A 19468-nucleotide genomic window follows, 5' to 3' on the forward strand; every position below is an offset into this window, starting at 1 on the left:
AATAAACAGCACAAACATAGTAAATAAAGACCCTATGGGAAATGTGATTATGTTGAAATAAAGGGCAAACGCAGAAACAGTCACTGAAGTACTGGTACCAGTTTACAATTTTGTTAATGTTGCGTTTGAGACTGGGAAATTGAAAAGAAAATTTGCTAACCAGGTGATAACAAATTATATGATGTTCATTAGTATGAAATCCTCTTTTAAAAATGGAACTTCTATGACATGATAAGAAAAACAATGACAAACCTAGAGAGAATCTTAAAAAGCAGAGACATCACCTTGCCAACAAAGGTCTGTATAGTTAAAGCTATGGTTTTCCCAGTAGTGATGTATGGAAGTAAGAGCTGGACCATAAAGAAGGCTAATTGCCGAAGAATTGATGCTTTTGAATTATGGTGCTGGAGGAAACTCTTGAGAGTCCCATGGACTGCAAGAAGATCAAACCTATCCATTCCTATGGAAATCAGCCCTGAGTGCTCACTGGAAGGACAGATCGTGAAGCTGAGACTTCAATACTTTGGCCACCTCATGAGAAGAGAAGACTCCCTGGAAAAGACCCTGATGTTGGGAAAGATGGAGGGCACAAGGAGAAGGGGACGACAGAGGACAAGATGGTTGGATGGTGTTCTCAAAACTACCAGCATGAGTTTGACCAAACTGCGGGAGGCAGTGGAAGACAGGAGTGCCTGGCGTGCTCTGATCCATGGGGTCACGAAGAGTCGGACACGACTAAACGACTAAACAACAAAATGACATGATAAACATTGGGTTGAAAAGAAACAATATCAGCGTGTTGCCATAGCTCAGTGTAAATTCCTGTGGGCATTACAACTTCCCATGTGGACTTGGTGCTGACCACATGTACAAGTTCTTGCTTTGGAGGCATTTATTCGCTAAAACAAAATATTATGTCAAGAAGTTTACAAATGCTACATTGGTCACTATTCAACTGCCCTAGTGCACATTTGGGACTATGCAGGGGTGGGGTGAGTAAACATCAAATATAGAAGATGATTCTATGATTCTATGAAAATGATCCATTTTACCATGCATAGCAGGGAGGGACAACCTGTACCTCTCCAGATTTGTTGATCTACAACTCAGACCGCTCCTGATGATTGACCATGCTGGCTGGGGTTGATAGAAGTTTAAGTCCTGCGACATCTGGAGGGCCAAGAGATACCACTGATATAAAGGCATAATTGTAATGTGAGTGCACAAAAGAGGAAGAAAACAGAAAAAGGATCTTAAAAGAGTTATAAAACCGGAACCTTTAAGAATGTTCAAGGCAACAATTATGTACTGTTGCACTCAGTTTCTTTGTATAGTAACCATTATTATATGATTAAAGGAATCAGCATAAAGCCATTTCCAACAGTGTTCAGAAAGCTATAAAGGCCGACGGCCCTTTGTGGACCTTCCTGTTGTAAATATTCAGAGGCTTGAAGATTATTCTTACTCTAACATGAGTATATAGTAGCTTCAATTTTTGAGCCTAATCTTATCTTCTTAACTCTTGATTTTAAAATATGGTATACGTAATCCATTTCTTTACAAACCTAAATGGTATTTAAAAGTCACTAGAGTTCTCTGGTGTGGATCAGATATTTAGGTTTAGAATATTTGGGTTCTTGATAGTTTTAAATCTCAGGAATTTATCAGAAAAATCCTAAAATAAATATTGGCAAAGCAGCATTTTAAAAGCTAATTCTTTAATACTAACCAGACAGCTTGGATGAGGAATAAGCTTCAATAAATGGGAAACAGGCTGCAAGGGCCTTCACTATGAAGAGTAGTGAGGATGTGGAAATAGAAATGGGTTTTTCATTACCTGAGGGATTATGCTCAGACAAGAAATGCCGAATATGCTGAGGACCACAGCTGCACTTTGTCTGCTGTTGTATTAACAGATAATAGTGAAACAATGAAGCTGTGCAAGAAACAGCTATTAGTTCTCAGAAATACAGAAACAGTTACTTTCCTTTCCTTTAGCTTGAATTGCCCTGTTTACACCATGGTGTATGTCCAGTGTCTAACATTTTATAAACAACAGATTTGTAAATTAATGTGCATTCTGCTAGTGTGCACTTAAAAGGCTCACAGAAAGCAGGTGATGGTTTCACACATTTCTGTTTTTTCTCACTCCTTTGTTACAATTGCTTCTGGGCCTTTAGTCACCACTGAAGTTAAGCTGACTCCCAGGTTTACTCTTACTCCATTTATTGAAAACATGAAGAGCTGTCTCCACAACATCATAATTGCTAACACTCATAGTCTCACACTTCCATCCCCATCTTCTTTCTAACACAGGCCTGTTGAGTTCAAAAACTGAGGCGAAATCTTGACTGTGGGGTGCTGTTGTTTTTTGGCCATATACCATTTAATCTCCTTTCCATTCCTTGTACGCTACTGTAGATTTGTTCTGCCTTTGTCTTCATATATACATAGTTTGCTATTTTCTTCGTTCTGTGCAAGATTGAATTCCACTTGACCTTTCACACTTACATCTGACAATTTCTGATTAGAGACATTCTTAGTAATGGACTACTTTTCCTTACCTTATAGGCTTTCTGGGTTTTCTCCTGGTTTAGTTGCCGTACTATCATATCTACACGTGATGTTAGCTTTGTTGCTTCCAATCATGTCTTTTTTTGTAAACTGGGTATGCAGTGATGTTTAAACCACCACCCTCTGGAAATAATTTTCCTTCCTCTGCTGCTGTTAGAATAGAGTTCTTCACTCTATTTAAACCTAGTCTCAGTACCCTAGCCCCCCCAACCTGGTTAACTCCTAACCAATTGGCACTGAGGGCTGCACCTGCCAAGTTTTCTATTTGGTCCTCATGCTCTGGAGACTCTCAGTCTTCAAACCAGACCCCTTAAAATCTTCATCTGGGCACAGCAACCTCTGCTATTTCAGGCACTGCAGAGTTGATGTTGACCCTTGGCTGCTAAGTTCCCTCAATGTCTCATTCTTGTGATAATTTAATTCCTTCACAGACTTTCCACTACAACCTGTGATTCCAATTCTTGGCTCCTTGCTGGCTTCCCTAGCCTCTGCAAGCCACAGTCTCCTTTCCCTGGCCTTTTGCTCCCACTTCCACATTCTGCTGCTGCTTCACATGATGACCTGACTGCAATGACAGTCTCCAAAGGCTGAATAACTTGACCAGCCTTTTATGCTCAATCAAATTCTCCTTCCAGCTAATATTTTAAAATTTGAGTGGAAATCTCCCCTTGCATCAGGCCACAAATCTGGTCCAATGGGGTGAGGCAGAATGTCCAATGATCTGTCTGGTTATAAACTCACCAGGTTTCTGTTGGTATTTTAGTTTTTTTGTAATTTGGCTAAAGAACAAAAGGGTAATTTCCTGGGTGCCTAGATCCAGGTTTGAGGCAAGTACTCTTTGGTGAGATTTAAAATCACAAAACATGTGGCAGAGTAGAGTGTGGAAATAGAGGCTGTTAGACCTTTAAAATATCTCCTCCTTAGTTCAAGAGTTTCCCACTTCCCCTTAGTGTAGAAAGAGACTGCACGTTTGAAGAGTTTGTAAGAAAAACCATTTTTAACTTACCAAAGATAAGATTAATGTGCTTTTCCATACAGTAGCAAGAAAAGACAGGCAGTACAATTTAGTTTCAAAATTAATGTGTTTCAAAATTATTTGCATAGAAATACAAATAAAGCCACACAGTCTATGCTTGGAGCAACCAATCCCGACATCCTTACTGGTTGGGAAAAGAGAGAGAGAACAAAGGCTTTGATATAACCCTTTCTCCCAAGCTTAGGGCATGTCACCTAGCTAAACCTTGCAAGATAGCTTAGTCTATGGTCTCAACCTCTCCATGCATTAGACTTAAGCATATTTTGTTATATTAGGATGAATTGTCCCACAATTTCAGTCTGCTATATATAGGACCTTTCTCTCAAAGCAGTTCTTGTTTTGACGGAACGTTAACTCACAGTTCAACTGCTCCAGTCACCTGCAGTACTATTGAATATACATTATATTTCTTATAGCCCCTAGCAGCAAGTGAATATAATGTATACAGAATGAATTCCTATAAATATTACTTTAAAAACAAAATTTTACCTCATAAAATCTATTTAAAGAAGAATAATCTCTCTACAGCCCTGCACCTATTTAAAAAAACATCATGTGATTTTTGAGCAATGTAATGAACATCTTGTAAAGTAAGTCTCAATGAACTAGTGGCTGAGTGGGCCATACCTACCCTGATACAAATCTCACCCTGGGTGTTGATGGAATATATTCAAATGAAATGTGCATTACTGTCAGGACAGGTGCTAGAAGCAGGTCAGTCATAACTCACACGACTTCAGTGAAGTTAATTCTTTATTCAAAGAAACAAACAGCTCCAGAGAGCAGGCCTAGTGAGCACAGCAACTCTTCCCAGTAGATCTTGCCCAATGAAGCATTTGCAAGGACTGAAGATCCCCAGCATCCTACAGCTGCCTAAGCCTCCTCCACTCCCAGATCCTTACCAAGCAACCTGAGACTCTGTTGATGAGTCAGTCTCTGCTCTGCCCTCTTCATACCTCTTCTGATCCTGGGAGACCAGAGGGAAAGGAGCTGGTCTCAGCAGAAGGAGGAGACCCACTGGCTTCTTCAGCAGCCTGACTGATCTCTGCCTCTCCCCCCCCACCTTTTATGTCTCTGATTCTAGACTGCTCTCTGCCACAGACTCTTCTGGCTCACCAAAATCCTGTTACATCTTCAGCTTCCGACACCACCCCCTCTCAGTCTGCTCCCTCTGACCATGCATTGTCGTCCCACCACCAATCCCCTGACTCTTGAGCCTTCTTCCCTTGGGGTTCTCTTGGGGGTTCCCTAGCTGGTGCATCCTCTGCATCCAGCCAGACAGCTAGGCTTAAGTCCTTGGCCCTGCCCCATCCCTACTCACACTTGTTTGGGCAAAGACCAGCATTCTGGGTGACCTTTGGCTGGTCACTGCTTCTTAGTCTGACCTACCTCACAGGATTGTTGTCGGGATTAAATGAGGAGAAGGAGACCCATGTATGCTACCTTTAGCTCCTTGGAGAAAAAGATGGGCTATAAATGCAGTAAATAAAATAAAATAAAGAAAATAAAGCAGGCTCAATCAGTTTCAATAAGGGCAGGAGAGGGGATTGCACTGGCTTAGGAACTTTTTCTCCAAAATGTTACAATATTAAAACAGATTAAAATGGACACCAGCATTTATAAGCACCTGGATACGCTTGCCTAAACAAGAATATTTTTAGCTTGTACAGAAAATAATACAGTGAAGGCACCTGCTTGATATCAATAGGCAGGGAGTTCCAAAGTATATGTGGTGCCACACTAAAAGATTAAGTTCTTACCAATGTGGAATGGGTATTATGTGGCACTTGTAATAGTGCCAGTTCCACTAACTGAAGCAGTCAAGAGGGGGCAGGATGTTTGTGGGATCGTCTTACCGCAGTGTTATGCCACTATCTCTACAATAGCATCCCTGTCTGTCGGTGGTACAGAAATAAGAACGGGACCTATTTCCTTCTTTGATGGGACTGTTCCACAGTAGCTTCTTTTCCGAACAAAATCTTCACTGAAATTAAAGACAACGGACAAGGACCATATGCCCATCGCCATACAGTGGTGCCCCGCAAGACGAATGCCTCGCAAGATGAAAAACCTGCTAGACGAAAGGGTTTTCCGTTTTGGAGGCGCTTCGCAAAACGAAATTCCCTATGGGCTTGCTTTGCAAGATGAAATGTCTTGCGAGTTTTTCCGACTTTTTTTTCCTCCCCCCCCTTTTTCTAAGCCGCTAAGCCGCTTATCCGCTAAGCTGATAAGCCGCTAAAAGCCGCTAAGCCGCCAACAGCGCTAATCCACTAAGCCGTCAATGGGCTTGCTTCGCAAGACGAAAAAACCGCTATACGAAGAGAATCGCGGAACGGATTGTTTTCATCTTGCGAGGCACCACTGTACTAATTCTGGCACTTCTTAACATCTGAGGTGGCCAGATCAAGGATGACAAGTGCAGACCTTTTTAGCCCTATGGCTGGCTGAATGTTGGTTACTAATTATTCAAAAAACTTGTAGGCCGTTTCTCTCAAGGCCTGGTATGATAAAGTCTGGCAGTACTGGAAAATATGTCACAAAAGGTATGCTTCCTTAAGGGCAGCTTAAGAAAGACACTTTTAATATTGCATGGCAAGTATTTATTGATCATGTTGCAAATGAAAACACCTTCCATAGAGTCCCAGCATCATAACCTGGTTTGTGGAATTATTAGCTTGAAATGTATCTTCTTATCTGGATTTAGTGTGTTGAGATTTTGAAACTGGTCCTTACAGTGACCCTGTAAAATAACAAAGTTTTTTTAATAAGTGAAATGCAGTTTTTATTTTTTCTTCTTCAGTTGGTCCTTTTTATTGTGTTTCTCTTGAGTTGTTATATCAAATAAAATTTGGTTTAAAAAATCACACATGCAGCAGAGATTACAAATTACTTCTGTGATTTAGTTTGACTTGTGTAGAGAGAGTATTAGGAAAGTCCCATGATTTTCTGTAACCCTCTGTTGCATGTCTAACCCACAGAACAAAATCTGCTGCTCACCTGGAGTGTGTCTGTGGAAAACGTTTCATCTTGCTTTCTATTATTATTTAAAACATTATCCTCCCGCCTCCCTCATTAATTCCACTTAATAGCATAAATATGGTTTATTAAGAATACAAGCAGATCTTGGCCACAGTCACTTTGGCATGTTTGTCTAGGACTAAAAGTGGTTATGGTTGCGTTTACAGTATTATAAGCCCCCAAGAGTTTTTATTCTGTTTGCAAGAAGTTCTCTCAGCTTGACTGTGAGTTTTTACTGTTATTCTTTACATTAGGCAGCACAGGATTCAGGAGTTCTCATTTCCTACTTCCTACTAATCCCTAGATGTTGTTTTACTCTCCTTGTTGTGGCAAGAAAGGTTACATGCCATTCCCAGTGTGTGATGAGATTTCTATGAATAGCTCTAGAGAAACTGTAGAAGGAATCTTTTGCCCTGCTGTGATCAACATGGGTAAGGGTGGTCAAAATCACTTGAAAATACCTATGTTGATAAGAGGGTGGATCCTGGAAATAATCTACCCAAAAGCACAAATAATCAAGTTCTTCGGGGCAAGCCTCATATTAATCTATTGCTTTGCAGACCACTTATGCACTGAAAGCAATAAGCTTTTGATTGAATTTGCAGTGATCTGAAAGGCTACTTAACCCATACTAGCATAATGGCATGTAAATATGTGTGTGTGTTTAAGCATCTTTTGCTGATTGATATTGAACTGAAAAAAGAAATTGAGCTGTACATGCCATATGATGCCATTAAACAAATTATTGAATTTGCAGTTAATTGACTGAAGAGTACAGTTAATTAATACTGGGATATATTTTCTTGCTGTTTCTATTTTAGCTGTGTTTTGCAGTGAAATTTAAATGGTGCTCTTAGTTTAATAATAATAATGTTGTGTTAAAAGTAACACATTATTGAACTTGGATGAAATCAGATCAATGGAAAATACTTCATTGATTACTTCTAATATAAAGAATGGGATTTACAATTAACCAATAAAAGATTCTTACTGCCTCCTCTGGTCTTTTCCCAGCTAAATAGTCACAGGGGTGTTAACCATGTGTTAACCCAGAGTCGCTGTGAAATCCTCACAATTTAGCAGTTCCAGAGTTTTACCATTTACTTATTTTTTTTAAAAAAATGTTTATAGGTTTTACATAATTTTATACATTTTATCTTTAACTGTTTCGAAATATTAAAATAAAAGGTTCTTTCAAACCTTCGGACCTCCTTCCTTCCCTCCATGGGTTCCATATTCAAAGAAAAATATTTACCGTTACCTATCTGTTATATATCCATAGTTACCAAAGTTACCATTTACTTATTTTACACATAAAGCCAAAACTTTAGAAATGAACAGCATGAAAAAGCTGCCCACTAAAGTTTTAATGTAGGCCTCTGAATTCTTAATATACTTCATTCTGTGGAAACGTCAAAAATAATTGTTGGTGATCATATAAATTCTCATTTTGGACAGCAAAGAAACTGGCATAAAATATTTTTTTAAGTGTAAATGCCGATTGCAACATTTGAAGTTTGCTTCCTTTGGGCTTGTTTTCTCTTTTTTGATCTGTTTATGGAGATTAGAAAACATGGAAGAACAGGAAGCGTGGGATATATTTTTGAACTGATTAGTTCTCCCCAGAGAAGGAGGCAGATATTGACAACTGCCCCAGGCTATGCACTTTGGGAGTCCTTGAATCTGGCATTAGTGACTACAGGTGGCAGTCTTCCTGCCTGGTCAGACCTGCCATCTTCTGCCCACTCACAAGACTTTCTCCCTTCTCCTTTCCTAGACCAAGAAAGAAGGTAGGAAGTGGAGGTGGAAGACTCTGTTGGTACAAAATTGGAGGGGAGGAGTAGTCCATTGCTGTTAAAAGTTGCAGCAAAACATTCCATCTTGGCTGTATTCCTCACTCACCAGATTCCTTCAGGTTCTGTGCCTGATTCACCAGATTTCTCCAAGCTTTACCACCTCTTAAACCATTAGGTTGTGTTCAGCCTTTGCCTCTGTCCCTGTGTTGTTATTTAACTCAAAACGCTGCAGACCTATTTTACAAGCAAATGTTGCTTTGATGTCATAATGCAAAAGTGAGCGGGTGGAGAGACAATTATATTCTCTTAACATTATCCTTTTAAAGTCTTAGTAGCACAGAGAACCTCTGCCAGGGAGATTTTGATACCACACTTTATTTGTTTTGTTTTATTTACTTCCTTTCATTTATTAAATTGGAGAGCCCATGAGTCTCCAGGCATTGCTGTATTAATTAAAAATAACATGATGCAAAATTCACAAGTGATGTGCTGTAAAGTTTTTAGTATAATTATTTCTCCCCCCCCCCCCTTAAAAACCCTTCACCTTATTAGGAGAAATACAAACTACCGAGGTTAAATGTTTTAATAAGAACCTAATTTTTTCCCTGAGAGAAATAGATGCTGTGATTGAAATTAAACATGGAACCATGCTGTTTGTGATTAATGCTAGCAAATAGGAGGCAAAAGGAAACTGTGGTTTTTATAATAGAGATAGGTACTTTAAACAGTGTTCCTGCAATCAAAAGGATACATTAATGGGGAACTTATTTGTCACTGAAATGGATGGTACACTTCGATATACACAAGACAAGGTTTTGATTTAATGGTGCAGTGATTTCTGAAGCCATATTCTACAAAACACATTTGCAGTCATTTTACAACTGATGTGTTAATTTAGTGGCCCGTTTGGATGATCAAATCCTGACTTAATAAACCAGGATATGGATACACTGTGGGTACACCAATCTTTTGCTACTTTTTGCAAAACAAACCAGGAAGCTGCAATTAATCATGGCTTCCTTTTACATCTGCAGTGGGAACTATGGTGAATGTGTTCCAAATAAACCAGATTTAGATGCCATATTTAAATATGGCTTCTGGATCTTGGCCTATTTACAAACCATTCACCATAGTTCCCAATTCAGAAGTTGTGTGTGTGTCTGTCAGTAGCCCAAGGTTGTAAATTTTAAACTATTGTAGAGGGACAATGAGAAAAATGACGAACTTGACGGGTTCTTTTACTCCTACTGTAGACATTATGCTGTGCTACATCTTTGAGCAACTGCTTCCTTGACTTCAGTTAATTGCTCTCCATTTCTATGAGTTTAAGAAGGTATGAAAGACAGAATAAATTATTACCTACCATTAATGTTTTACCATGCCAGAAATGCAAATATATTTCAAGCCAATCTTCTGTAAATATGTTGCCTGGCATGAACTGAGACTTCTTTGCAACTGCTTCTTGTGAATTTTGTCTCTAAAGTCTTAGATATTGCTGGAATTTTGCTTTGGTTTTTTATTCAGAATTTTCCAATGCATTGTAAGGATAATGCTCATGTAAGTAACACAACATCTGAAAACGTTCCCCCCACCCCTGCAAGTCTTGCCAAGCACAGTGAAAGCTTTAGATAATACTGAGCAGTGGGCCAAGAAAATTTTCTCTGAATTGTCCATAGTGAGGCACCAATTTTCATGCAAGGGAATTAAATTTGATGTGATACAATTTAATTAACAGTACAACATGCATTAATTACAAAAGTTAAAGTTGACTTGCTGTGATCAGACAATTGCTTTCTCTTCATATTACTCATTTTCGATTACCAGCATTAAGTTTTGACTTCTCTGTCCAGAGACATTACAAAACTGAACAATAGAGCTGCAAGCATAAAGTGATCCACACTGAGGCAATAAAATAAAGCCATAAACTTCACATATAGATGCACAGTTGGGATCTATACTGGTGGTGCAGACCAGGAAAAAATATATTGCGGTTGTGGTGGATAGTTCAGTGATACACAAACCCAATGTGCAGCACCTGTGAAAAAGGTGAATTCCATTGTTAGGGATCATTAGGAAAAGGATTGAAAACTTCCAATATTCTAATGCTTTTGTGAAAACCTTTGGTGTGACTTGCATGGAATGCTGTGTACAGTTCTGGTGACCCCCACCTCAGAAAGGATATTGTAGAGGTAGAAAAGATCCAGAAAAGGTCAGCCAAAATGATCTAGGTAGGGTGGGAGGATGTAACAATTTGCCTATAGGAGGTTATAATGTTCAGGACTTCTTAGTTTATGGGGCAGGGCTCTTAATACAGGATGACACATAACATGTAATAGGTATTACTGAAACCTAGTGGGATGAAACTCATGAATGGAATGTAGAAATTGAGGGATACAACGTGCCCAAAAGAAATAGGAATAGGAAGGGTGGAGGAGAAGCATTATATGTAAATAACGTGTACACTAGTGAAAAGAATCATGACTTAGAGTGTGGCAGGCTGATGGCACGTATATGGGTAAAAATTGTAGGAGAGGGAAATAACAGTAACCTTATTATGGGTGTCTGCCATAGAAGAAGAAGAGTTTGGATTTGATATCCCGCCTTTCACTCCCCTTCAGGAGTCTCAAAGCGGCTAACATTCTCCTTTCCCTTCCTCCCCCACAACAAACACTCTGTGAGGTGAGTGGGGCTGAGAGACTTCAGAGAAGTGTGACTGGCCCAAGGTCACCCAGCAGCTGAATGTGGAGGAGCGGAGACGCGAACCCAGTTCCCCAGATTTCGAGACTACTGTTCTTAACCACTACACCACACTGGCTCTGTGAGCCTGAAATTTCCCATTCTGCCAGCTGACAACCAATACTGTTCACATAGAATCAAAGATTTGTACCTTTCACTGATATTTCTATGTGGGGTAGGTGTGGGATTCCAGTATAGCATATCTGTACATGTGACAAAAAGCACACTGTTTTTTAAACCCAGAAGCAAAGTGTTACATCATATGTAGTCTTTAAAATGTGCTCTTTATTGGTTTCGTCACATCTTCATCCCAGAATCCATTAGCTTTAGAATTGTCAGGAAATGGAGACAAATGTGTTAATGCTAGTACATCTGCAATATATTACTTTCAGTGAAAAAGAAGACTAAAAATATTGGGACAATATTATGTGTAATCCTATCTTATTTTTCACTGCACCAGCTTGATGTGCAGTATCAGTGCTTTCATTCTGCCAAGAGTAATGTTACAGTGTCTGCCTGATAATTGTTCAGATATCTTTTCAATTACAGCATTCGACACTGTTTGTGACAGCTACGTCATATATAAGGGTGCCTTACAAAGGATGTGTTTAAAGTATTTTGTTACATGTCTGCTGCGTTCTTATTTACATTTACTCAGTCAGCAACCTTCTTGTTCCCTCTCTTGTATTTATCATATATGCTTCTACAATGCCTCTCCACCCACCCATAACCACACTCCCTATGATTCCAAGGCTTGCTTTTAAATATATATATATATATTGGTATTGTTTCAGAGAACCTGTTAATAATAATAATAATAATAATAATAATAATAATAATAATATACCATCTCAGAGCGGTGTACAGCATTAGAAGCACATTACAAAACATCAATGATAAAATCATAATAAAAAACATACTGACAGCTGACAGCCTACTAGTAAAATAGTCATCATAATAACAATCCTTTCCCCCACACTTTCATAGGACATAGATTGTTTAATAGCCATAAAGGTAAAGGTAAAGGTAAAGGTACCCCTGCCCGTACGGGCCAGTCTTGACAGACTCTGGGGTTGTGCGCCCATCTCACTTAAGAGGCCAGGGGCCAGCGCTGTCCGGAGACACTTCCGGGTCACGTGGCCAGCGTGACATCGCTGCTCTGGCCAGAGCCAGAGCCGCACACGGAAACGCCGTTTACCTTCCCGCTGGTAAGCGGTCCCTATTTATCTACTTGCACCCGGAGGTGCTTTCGAACTGCTAGGTTGGCAGGCGCTGGGACCGAGCAGCGGGAGCGCACCCTGCCGCAGGGATTCGAACCGCCGACCTTTCGATCAGCAAGCCCTAGGCGCTGAGGCTTTAACCCACAGCGCCACCTGCGTCCCAAATAATAGCCATAAGCCTGGGTAAAGAGGAATGTTTTTTCCTGGCATGGTGCCAGGCAAGCCTCTCTGAGGAGAGCGTTCCACAATCGGAGTCATCACAGAAAAGGCTTGTTCTCTTTTTGGCACCCTCCAAACCTCTCTGGGATGGGGGCCATAGAGAAAGGAGTCATGTGACAAGTGCAGGGTCTGTGTCGGTTCTTATGGGGAGAGGTGATCCTGAAGTCCTGAGCAATATATGACTTTATAGGCCAAAAGCAGCCCTTTGAATTGGGCCCAGAAACTAATCAGCAGTCAGTTCAATTGTTCCAGGATTGGTGTTATATGCTCAAACCGTCTTGCTCTAGTGAGCAACCTGGCTATTGCATTTTGCACCAGCTGAGGTTTCCAAACCGACTTCAGAGGCAACCCTACACATAACACATAACAGTAATCCAACTTAGAGGTTATCAGAATGTATACCACAGAAGTTAGGCCATCCCTGTCCAGATAGGGCATGGCTGGGCCACCAGCCAAAGCTGGCAGAAGGCACTCCACATCACTCTGCACTACCCGGAAAAGCTCTGAGGATGCAATTGAAGCTTAAAGTATGCCTTCTTTGTTGCGTTCACTGTCACTGAGTGAGCTCCAAAATGTGCACTCACCATGGTTTGATTGTATATATCTGGAGTTTTCCTTCACTTGTGTTCAAGCCGTCTCCCAGCTTGCTTCTTTGCCCTAAGCTTGGGAGTATAACACAGAACCAATTGGGCTCCACAAAGCAGGAGAGGGCACTCAGGAGCAATTGTTTTGATGGCCAAGCCATATGGATACAGATTGACCAGGCTCTCAATAGGAGGGCAAGTCACATCAGTCAGAGAAAACCCCAGAGTCTTCTGGAAGCCTATTGGATCCATCAGCCTCTCAGGGCGGACCATCCCAATAGGTCCTCCACCTCTGCAGGGGGGACAGAGTACTGAAAATCTAAAGCACAATGGGAAGTGATCTGACCATGACAAGGGATAGATGTCCTATATCCCCCACCTTCAGATCACCCTCTTCCCATCCAGTCCCTTCCCATCCCACCCATACAAGACCCATAGTCTGACCTGGGACATGCATTGGGCCAGTGACATTGGGACAGCCCCATGGTTCTCATGGTAGCCATAAAGTCTTGAGCCACCCCAGAGCCAACCACCTCAGCATGAATGTTTAAGTCCCCCAGAATCAGCAGTTTGGTAGTTTTCAACACTGCTTCTGAGATCAGACTCGGGTGCTAAACCAGCAGAATCTCCAGTCTGTCCTGATTACCCAGTGCCAGGACCCTTGGAATCACATAACTTATGAAACCAATCACAGAACCTATTCTCAGAACCATGATACGTTATGTGAGCAAAAGATGTGTAAAGATCATACATCTTAGGAAAATCAAATACAGTGGACGCTCGGGTTGCGAACATGATCTGTGCGGGAAGCACATTCGCAACCCACAGCATTCACAACCTGCAGCGCCGTGTCTGTGCACACACAGGTTGCGATTCGACGCTTCTGCGCATGCACAAGAGCCGAAACCTGGAAGTAACCTATTCCGGTACTTCTGGGTTTGGCGCGGTGCACAACCCGAAATCACGCAACCTGAAGCATCTGTAACCTGAGGTATGACTGTACTCAATGCTAATCTGGCTCACCCAAGATATCATTTGCACATTGCTCAGTGCATACATACGCAATGGCAACATCACCAAGGCCAGTGAGTTATCTAGCTGTCACCCTTGCTCCAATCACAAGATATCTTTTTCTCACATTCTTACAATTTACAAGGTTGGGGAGTCACTTAGAGGGGTAGCAGTCTTGCAGTTTGCTTATTTGGCAGCCTCCTAAAATCCCAAAGTGAAGCCAAGCCCTGTAGGCTTGGTTCTTCATTTCTTGGCTGCAACATCCCCTTTGAAATCTGTCAGGAATTTTTGTGAAAGAAAACTGCATATAGATTGAAGTATTAGCGCCTATGTTTCTTAATGCACTTACAACCTGCTGCTGAGAAAATATCTAGTGTAAAGGAGAAGAATGGCTGAAATGGCAATCACTTTGAAATTAAAGAAACAAAGTCTGTCCTCTTTATACTGAGGGCATTTAACAAGCTGGCACTGGTATGAAAAAAGAGAGAGAGAGGGCTCTTTTTTTCAACCAGAACTCACTAGAAATAAGTTCTGGCACCTATCAGGTGGGTGCCATTGCCATTATAAGAGAACAAGGGAGGTTGTTCATGTTGAGTTCCAGAGCCTCTTTTTCTAGAAAAATAGCACTTGGTAGAGATCTTCATGTTTCAGCGTAGAGCTTCACTTGCACTTCATGAAGCATATATATTGTATTCCAATTGTGTAAATAATATATTTTGTGATATCTAGCCTTTTAAGCCCAGGATAGCTGTGCTGCAGGCTCAGGCTTGCTTTTTCAATTTAAATTGTAAATATTTCACTGGATGGAGCAGGCTTCTATGTGTCAGCTGTCATCTGCTCCTGGGTCCCACTCAGACTGTGCCTTACAGCTCTAGAACTTAATAGTATCCTGAATTTACTTAAGGTAAAGGAATAGTTTCAGCCCTATCTGACATTGTTAAAATTGCTTGTGGTGGCAACACTGAATGATTTTGTTGGAACAGTTGGCAGTTGGTGGTATCAGTTCACCATTGGACACACCCCCTTCCTTCCTTCCTTCCTTCCGTCCGTCCGTCCGTCCGTCTTGTTCTGAAGACACCAAACCAGCTCACCTTTACAGAACCAGAAGATGATACAATTGGTGACTTCATAACAACTTCCATGTTTCTAGAAAACTTGTCCAATGTGCCTCCTTATTCCTTGGGCTCAGTAAAACAGCTTGAGATGGCTCCTCTACTCCTAGCGTGCTTACCTACTCTTTTGTGACAGTAACTCTTGTGCACTTTTGTGGAGTAACTCTTTTTGTTACTCCAAATAAAGGTTTTCCCAACTGTTGGCATTTTTCTTAGGGGACCAACATAACTTTTCTTGTGTTTTATGTACCTTGGAAGAACGGCAAATTTAACTTTTCAAGAGCATGATCTACATCCAGTAGTGCTTGGTGATATATTGATAAAATGTCTGAAACCAGTATAGTGCTCAGATTGTGATACTGGTTTCAGACAATTTGAACTGGCAATACATTGCCTGGGGAAGAAAGAAGCAGCCAAGATAAATTCCAGACATTGTGATATATCAGAATATTGCAGTATTTAGCTGCTGATATATCACAATATTGAAAACCAGATATCGCCCAGCCCTACCAGCTGAAGAGGGACTTTGCTTTTGAGGGCTTATGCAATATTTTCCAAATTTTGGCTTGTTTGCTTCTGCTATCTTATCATTTCAGGCTGATGGCAGATCCCTAACAGCTGGACTTTATATTTCCAAAAATGGGGACCAGCCATTTCTTCTTTGTTTTAGATGTAAATTTCAACCTCTAGCATCTAACAGAGACCAATCCATCAATGTCTGTAATTTTCATTTTGAGTTTAGGTCTAAATGCAGATCTTTTAGCTATAACTTGTACCCAATTTTCACAAATTGGTTGGTCCATTTTAATTGATATTGCTCAACTGCAGATTTATTTCCCCTTTAAACTTTCCTTTTTTAAAGGAAATATTCTGCATTTCTTACAAGGAGTTATGAAAACGCAAAGGAATCTATAACATGCTTGTATTAATCATCTTTGCCTACAGGCATCTGTCTTGTAAAGGCAGATTTTAGGTCTTCAAAGGAATGGCTTATGAATCCTACCTAGCTTCACATATGTGTGGCCATAGGTAAAAATAACACTTGGAGAAAGACTCTGTAATAGTAGCAATTTTGAGATTAGATATGAAAATGAGCAAATTCCTTAGAAGTTATGTATGTTTCAAGGCAAGTGTAGAATGTGTGCTGTGCTAGAGTAGAGAATTTGTGTTTGTGGGCATATCCACATGGTAACTTTCCACACTGGCCATGTTGCACACTAACATGATGTTTTCTGAAAATAGCCTCTGGGACAATTTAATTCTATGTAAAATCATGTAATTAGCAATGTGGAATCATGGGGTGGAGGAGCCTTGGACAGAAATAACTCATTTGACTTACCTGCAGTCATCAAGAGAAATAAATTGTTGTTGACATCCGTCTGTCTTGGAAGACAATAAAAGAGTGCCTCTTCAGGGGTGAGGTCAAACCATTAGAGAGTTATAATTTCTGCTGTGGCTGTAGAGACTGATACAGGAGAGACATGTTTTGTTGCAGCTGGGGCATATGAAGATATCTAGTTGTGATGATGCAGGTGTACCATGGTGTTTCTTTTTCTGTGTGCTCCCAGCAGACATTCCTCCTCTGGTTGCTGCTGTGAATACATAACATTACTGATTGTCTCCAGGTGCTGCAGTCATCGGTAAGTGATTCTCACATGGTAGGGTTAATGTTGCCAGCCTTCATTTCTCATTTGCTGACATTTTTGTAATGCACATTTGGTCTGCTAATGGGCCTGGTGCCTGAAATCATCTACCTGTAGAACACATCCTTGGGGATCCTGCCATCTTTCTTTCTGTGAACATGACCAAGCTAGCGTAGACAGTCCTCAGAGGAGTGCGGACATGCTAGAAATGTGGGCTTGGGAGGGCACATATTTGAGACTCTGTCTTGCCATGCAATGTCCAAAACCTTCCTGATGCAGTGCTTGTGGTAGGCATTGAGGCATCGCTCCTGACGGGTATAAGTTGCCCACATGTCACTGTCATAAAGCAGCATGCTCACCATGCATGCCTGGTAGGCCTTCATCTTGGTTCTGGTCTTTAATATCACCTTTTCCCATACCCCTTTTTATAGTTGAGCCATTGCCATGGCTGCCTTGCCAATACGCTTCTCTCTCTCTCTCTCTCTCTCTCTCTCTCTCTCTCTCTGTATCTCTGTCTCTCTGTCTCTCTGTCTCTGTCTCTCTCATTTATTTAGTTTTTCAAATTTTGAAATTTACAAACAAATGTCAAACAACCAAAATAGAAAGAGAATTCCTTAGATTCCCCTGGACTTCCCTCCTCCCTTTTGTGGGTCCTTATGTTAACTTTTTCCTGCATCTTCTCTATTAATCCAAATCTTTTAAGTCTCCATTATACCCATAATTCAGTGTTAAACTACAAGTGTGCCAATACACTTGTCCAGCTCATTGTCAATTGAGAGGCTGCTGGTTATGGCAGAGCCCAGGTAAATAAAATCATCTACCACCTCAAGCATGTGGTCACCAATGCTGATGAGCTGAGTGCTGGTGACTTCCTGACCCAGGAGCAATATAACTGAAAGTATTGTGTACAAATTTGAGGTGTCTAGGTGTGTCATACTGCCCTATGACAATTTGTTGTTCTTAGGGCTGGCTTTTTTTTTATAAGAAAATTACCCGTTTTTATTTCTAAAATAAGGTATATGACCGGATATTACATGAAATCCCATTCATCAGACTCTTCTTACTTTCCGTTAGCTTCTTGATCCTTTTTATGCACCCTCCATTTTCTGTGATTCAGTTTGATCCTGTTTCTGGGGGAGAATGAAGAAGAAAAAATAAAGTGAAAATCCACCCATCTTGGGATTTCAACAGGATCAGGCTTTAGCAGCATTCAAAGATGAGGGTATAGCTATCAAAAAGGGTATAAATCAACCCTTTAATCACAGCCAGAGCCACGCCAGAAAAATAACATAGTTCTTTTTGAAAAGACAAGACAGTGTTATTTACCATTTCTCCTCAGGGGTAGGTTTGCATATACAAAGAAGTTGGGCAAAATGGCTTTGAATTTTGCTCCCTGATTCTCTGCCTGATTTGAACTGAAAAGCTGGAGTGGGCAGGTCCATAGCTTTGCAAAGAACTATGGTTGACATGTTCTGTTTCGTCTCAAGTTTACTGCCACACCAGTTTGATGGCTGGTCAGCTGCAGACCCCAGCAGCATTTTTGTTGGTATTTGTCAATCATACATGCCCTGGAATGATTTCAAGGGTATACAACCTGCCATATAACATCCACATTAGATGGTATCATGAACAGGGAAAGCTGACAGGTCACATGTGTTTGCATGCAATGCAGAAAGTTTCTGGGGAAACTAGTGCAATGAGACAGGTTGTTTCAAACTATAGATGATATTGTTGAAAATCTCTGCATGAAAATATTTCATAAAAAGTAAGCTCTAAGCAATCACACACCATTTAAAGCATTAGTCCACTGAGTCCTGGGAAAATATAAGCATAGACTCTTATATGTGCATGCATGATGTCTTTCTTTCACGGCAAAGGATCACAGTTTCACTGCTACTAGCTACAGTGTAAAGTATTTTAAATCTCTGCAATATTGCATGTATAGATACAAAATGATAATGCACTGATCGGGCAGACTTTACTGAAAGCTTTAAAGTTGCAGTCATAATGTGCAATCCAAGTAGCATATCCACAGTTTTGATAACTCAAACCTTCTCTTGAACGTGGAATATTCCTGCCTCAGTAAGGCTCTTCTTGAATCTGGGTTCACTATCACTTAGGTCCTTCTTGCAGTCCATATGTAGTAGTCTGCTTCACTTCTTTTCCCCCCTTCCTCTGCCTTGAATGTCAGTTCTGACAACAGAAGTGCCCGGCTTCCCACCTGTTTTTGAATTACAAAGTGTAGGTGAAGGTGCCTCTAAGGTGATATCCAGAGTTTTCCTGATCTGGAAGGTTGGGAAAATTCATTTGCATGAAATTTCCCATTCAAAATTAAACATAAGATGCCACAGCTGCAGCACTCCTGTCTTCCCAGCTAAGTAAGCAGATATTATGTTGAGACTCTAGGCTAGCAAAGCCTGGTGTGATGCAGAGATTACACAGATAAGTGCCAGAGATGTGATTCTGGCACCTTTTGTAGTGCTTTCTGTTCTCTGCCAATTGATTTGTGGCATAGAAGT

At 40.7% G+C, this 19468-nt stretch overlaps 1 protein-coding gene and 1 long non-coding RNA gene across 20 annotated transcripts in view; one reads left to right on the forward strand and one right to left on the reverse strand.

Annotated features, from left to right (window-relative positions):
- TENM2 (teneurin transmembrane protein 2) overlaps window positions 1-19468 on the forward strand; it is a 716795-nt gene that overhangs the window by 539751 nt on the left and 157576 nt on the right. The window lies entirely within an intron of this gene.
- On the reverse strand, window positions 6188-8674 carry LOC307209656. The gene is made up of 2 exons (XR_013835701.1): window positions 8531-8674; window positions 6188-6350 (listed from the first exon to the last, which is right to left on the reverse strand). It is a non-coding gene; the product is annotated as an uncharacterized lncRNA (long non-coding RNA).

This window comes from Podarcis cretensis, assembly GCF_951804945.1.
Source record: "Podarcis cretensis genome assembly, chromosome: 2".
Taxonomy (NCBI): domain Eukaryota; kingdom Metazoa; phylum Chordata; class Lepidosauria; order Squamata; family Lacertidae; genus Podarcis; species Podarcis cretensis.